We start from the raw sequence: 5,589 nt of genomic DNA, 5'->3' as shown, positions 1-5,589 counted from the left end.
AAAAAAGTTCTGTATATTTATCAGACAATCTGTCAACTAATAAGAGACGAGAAGATAATGATAGGAATAAAATGGAAAATATGGTACTTATAGTATAATGAAGAACACTTAATTATAATCTGCACGATAATCTTCAATCTTACAAGAAAGGGTAAATTGCACGCGGAAGACAATCTTCGAGTGAGTAGGTACGTATCCAGTATATACCTTGGATCTCCCCAAGTAGGACAGGTGGAAAAAGCAAAGGTCGCCGTATAAATAGCCGCGATATCTGTGGGTGCAACATCAAATAGCAGTAATAGAATCAGGCTTACCGCGATGGCGATGTCGCCGCACTCACGTGCGCGCGCGTATACACATGTGTAAAGGCGTATCTGACTTTTCTCCGACGATTTCTGACAACGTGTGCGTTGCGTCTTGCATTATGGATATGTTTACCGGGTCCGGAAATCGTGGCGAGCAGAGAAAAAGGGAGAAACACTTAAGCGTGTCGTGCACTTCCGCTTACGAGCGTCGCTTTTACGCGCGACCCGGTGCATCACGGCGATATAGAATGTCCGATTTTTAGCGAAATTGCGCAGGAGGAAGGCGCGACGATGTTATGAGCGTTTTCGCGTCGTTTCTGGACGTTACGCGGGAAATTAATAGCGCGGGATGCACGACGCGGCGTTTCAACGTTGCTTCCTGCTGTTGCTTGCGAAAGGGAAATTGAGATTGCGCATGTTAAAATGCCGTGAAGTGAAAGACACCTCGAGAAACGTAAGAAGGCCGTTGAATATGTCTTGGAATATTTCATACAGAGATTTTTGTCAATCATCAAACTCAAGGATCAATAGACCTTCTTTTCGTGCCGATATTTGTATTTTTTTTAACTATGTGATTATTACAATATAATATCCACGACCTGTCTCATCAAATCTCGTTCGTCTTTTTCACTGTTCAACATTAATTCGAAAGTTATCTGAGACTACAAAGAAGCTATTATCGAATTGTTTCAAAGCTTTTAAAAGACAAGAATAATGTAGTTCGTTCAATGCATCGCGCGAAAGGCAGAAAGAAAAAATAGGCAATTCACAAAGGAGCCAAGTTGTTGTCCAATCGGCCGGACATTCGCGCGAGTCATCGACACCGTCCTTCGTTGTCGAGTGCATGACTAATTTTAAGATTCGCGGTGAGACTGTTTTGGGCCGGCAACGTTAATACGGCATATGGAGAACGCCGTGAACCCATGGATGCGGCCGATCGCGGGGTCCTTAGGACTCCCTTAGATGGTAGAATTTTTTATTCGGAATTATCCGACGGAGGCCGAGAACGGATCAACCGGCAAGGATACACTTCCTATTAGCGCCACCGTGACTCGCCGTATAAGGCTTAAGGCATACTGGCTCGCGGGTCAACCGGTCGCAACGAGACTCGCATTGGCCGCAACATTTCCAAGGTCACTTCCGAAATATCCGGTCGCCGTTTCGAAACGCGAAAAGACCGCCGCGACTCACAATCTTTCGCAGGAAAAGATTTTGAATGCACAAATGTATTATACTTGTACGTTTATAGGGTAAATCGTATATACATTAGTCAGCGAATGATTATTGCTTATTTGAATAGCTTTCATGAGTCTGTAATTGAAGAAATAGACGCAATATTCTTTAACTCTTTGAAGGAAATCGTAAATTTATATGGAAAGTTTATTTTCTACAATTTTCTACAATGGAAAGTTTATTTTCTATAATTTAGAATCTGTGAAGTTGTACGAAATTAGCAGTAAAAGACGATTATTATCAGACTCATATAATTCTTAATTGCACAAGCATCAAATCTTTGACCAATCTTATTCTCACGTCACAAAAATAAAATTCAACATTCATGTTTTTCCTAATACCGTTAGAAGGATCAAATGCCTTGAAGATCGTCAAAGCCAGGAGATAGGTTGAAAAATGTTCAATATCATTGTTTACTTATTCGCAAAGCCACGTTTTCTTCAATACCCGTTATCATGTAGCGCTGATCATCATTGATTATCGGCACTCTGATTTTCATCATGGTACTCGCCTTCGGGCATCACTCATTCGCGCGTAACGCCGTGATTATCCGTTCTCTGTTATTATCTCTTCGCTAAACTCTGCAATTTGGAGCGGTACGGAACGGCGTATACCTCCGCCGTGATCGCTTTACATCGACTACAGTGGACAAAGTGGTATATTTGAGATTAAGAGTGTAAAACTATGTACGTAGCTGCAGAAGGCTCACTGCAAACGATTATTACAAAGATCGCGCTTGCTCTCCTTTATAGATATTGGTTTTTCATCGAGCGTGAGCAGGGCCGATTTACAAAATTTCGATAGCCATACACATAAACATAATACTAATTCCAATTCAATAGTACAATATTATAAAACAAAAAAGAATATTAAAATTTGCAAGAATATCGCAGACAAAGAAAATTTTTCAATCTAAAATGTAAGTTTTCTGCTTATAGTGATACTTTTTAATTTTTAATATTGTGACATCGAGAAACTGTTCAAAATTACTTTATAAATGCTTCTTTTATGCGATAAAAGAAACACGAATTGTTAGAAAATAAAAATAATTTCAGTTATTATAAATTTAACATTTAATTAATCAATTCAGTATTAGATATTACAGCAAGTAATCTTAATTAAATTTAATTATAAAAATCTCAAGTACTTGCTCAAGTAACTTGCAGAATATATAATATTTATGTTTTTCTGCTTTTACGTACCTCCTTGTGGAATCTCGAGACTGTCTTTGGAATTTTTCCGTAACAAGCTATTAGAATTTCTTCATTACGAGAGGAAGATCGAATAAAAACATCGCGATGTACTTTTACGAGCCCGGATAACGTTACATTTTCCGGAGAGTTACATCAGCTCGACGTAATCGCGCCCGAGTATCGCAACGAATCGGTGCACTCGATTATTACGATAAACCGCGTCATCCGCCAGGCAGCCGGAAGCGGCGTGTAGCGGCTGCCACGTGCGTGTCACCATGCCATTCGCGATCGAGTATCGTCTTCCGCGCGCGTGTACGAGCGGCCAATTAACTCGCCGCGCCGAGAGAAGATGATCCGCTCTAATCCCGTATCGGCTCTCAGAAAGGCACGCACCTGCACCAGTTTCCCTCCTTCGACGCTCGCGGGAGGTCTAAAGGCACATCCTTCAATTACGCTAGTGTATTTCAACTATTCCGTTCCTAATCATTACACGTGTATTTTCAAAATAATGTTCGCTTAGTTTCGGAATGTTTTATAGATCTTTATATGTGTATGAGAGTAAATTGAAGCGATTATATCGATTACGAAAGCTGAATAACTTGTATCACATTTTCATAATGAGCCGATTCACTAATCGTCTGTGCTCTAAAATCGAAACTTGAAATGTCTAATAGTTTTTAACGACGTACTATATTATACGTCTTATTGTTTTCCACACAAACGCCATAATAAAAGATAAATATAGTAATTAAGGAACTTTAAAGTATACAAATAACTTTTTATTTAAAATATGACAATTTTTATGATTAACGTTACCAAGTTTCAAGTTCAAAAAATACGAACGTTCAATGGGGTATTTATTATATTATGTTTTGATACAATCTGTATCACGTAGATATATTTTTGAAGTACAAGAGAGAGGATTAAGATACGGTCACTCTACCTTTTCCGGAGCACGCAACGCGGCTGTACCGGACGGATTAATGGATACGCATGGTCGTCATCATGACGCGGACGGACTATACGGTCGAGGGGGGGAGGATGAATAAAAAGGGGAACGTAAAAGAGAGGGATGTAGGGGGAACGTATATGCGCCTTCATGGACAGGATTCTTGTCGGGAGGATGCACAGCGATAATTGGCGATGCCTTTAAGCATCGCTATAGCTCCGGGTGTAGCTATTATACCTACCGCGGCGCGTGCATTATGACGAATGAACGTGCACACGAAGAGGACGAGTAAGTCCTCCTCTTTCTCTGTACCGTCGTCGTTATCCGCCGGTATGAGTCCGCTTTTCTATTGTACGCGTAAGATTGTGTCTAGGTGGTTGAACATGTTGACATACTGTTTGATATAACTCGGGATGATGGGAAATAAGGCTTCAGTACTTGTCTAATTAGTCTAATTACTATCCTTATTATTAATTTACTGTAACTTTTTTTAAATCAAAATTCTAATTTTATATTAATAATTGTTTCTCGTAATTCTTACTGCTAAAAAACACGAATAGGTAGTGAAATTGAAATGGAGATTTTTATTCCCGCCGTTCTATCTGCGCGTTTCCGCCGAATCTATATCTTACTTAATTTTATTTATCGTAGCAATTCAATGTTTCTTTGTCATAGAAAACAAACTACGTTTCATTTCTCAACGATATACAGGACAGATTGCACAATGATCCCCGACTAACTGTTAACACAATGCGGCTGTGTGTCAAAGGTTAAACACGCCATCGATCGTCATCTCGGCTTCATCGCAACGTCTACCGATTTCTTACTTTGAAGTCCGGCGATATCACCCTGAAACCATCTCGCCACGGACTACCACAGCGACTCGAGGTAGAATTTCAGAAGGACGAGTCTTCCGGGTGGAACTACTATTACTATATACTACCATCACCACTACTACTTGCCAGGCCTAAAGGGTTAAACGTATCGCAAGAAAACAGACCTCCGCGCGCGGCGATGCTGGGCAATGCTTCCTCTTCCCATCGCGATCTCCATTTCCCCGGGCAAAAAAGTGGCCGGTGGCCGCGCGCAGCGGCGGCGGGGCCACAGTCGCCGTCGACGGTCGACACCGTCTCTCTACAAGGTATGCTAAGCTAAGCGCAAGAAGCGGCGGCGGAGGCGGCCGCGGTCGGTCTCTCGGACAACCTCGAAGGTGGAAGGAAGTGGCGAGGCAGCAAGCAGCGGCCAAGCTAGGCGTGAGTCATCGAGGCGAGACAAGATCTCGGGTAAGGAGGCGGCCTTGATGCCGCGAAACCGTTCGCGATATCGGAACGCCGGCTCCGATCGTCGTCACGTCGCGCGCCGCGACCGGTGGACTATAGATCGCTCCAAGGAGGATTAGGGTAAATCGTAGCACTATATAGGGTGTTCAAGGAATACCAGAAATCTCTCAACAACGGGCTCTTTAGTGTTTCGTACTTCGCGAACGAGGACGTCTTTCTTATTAACTCATTCGTTACAAATGCCACATGTATGTATATTCAGTTAAAATTGGAAATTTCCCAATAAATAATCGATTAAGGTGATCCTAAAGCTGTCTGTAATACCTACACTCGTTTTTAATAATATTTGCTTCGTATAAAAATTCTACAACTTGATGTTACAAAATGAGGGTGCAGGTCCATTCAGTAGACATCAAGGAATATCATACCGTTTGTAGAATCAGGCTGAGACTCCAAACAAAAAAGTTAAACGAAAAGTACGATTACGTGAACGTAATGTATACGTATACATTATCGTACTTTTCGTTTAACTTTTTTGTTTGGAGTCAGCCTAATTCTACAAACGGTATGATATTCCTTGATGTCTACTGAATGGACCTGCACCCTCATTTTGTAACATCAAATTGTAT

At 41.4% G+C, this 5,589-nt stretch overlaps 1 long non-coding RNA gene across 1 annotated transcript in view; it reads left to right on the top strand.

The window, feature by feature from the left end:
• The first annotated feature begins 5,041 nt into the window (after positions 1–5,041).
• LOC112457900 overlaps positions 5,042–5,589 on the top strand; it is a 1,256-nt gene continuing 708 nt past the window's right edge. The window contains exon 1 of the long non-coding RNA XR_003041163.1: positions 5,042–5,208. This is a non-coding gene — a long non-coding RNA (uncharacterized LOC112457900). The remainder of the gene's footprint in view (positions 5,209–5,589) is intronic.

Source organism: Temnothorax curvispinosus, unplaced genomic scaffold, assembly GCF_003070985.1.
Source record: "Temnothorax curvispinosus isolate PA1 unplaced genomic scaffold, ASM307098v1 QBEX01000740.1, whole genome shotgun sequence".
Classification (NCBI taxonomy): Eukaryota; Metazoa; Arthropoda; class Insecta; order Hymenoptera; family Formicidae; genus Temnothorax; species Temnothorax curvispinosus.
Note: the sequence above shows the minus strand (reverse complement) of the source record. Positions and strands in the feature narration are given on the sequence as shown.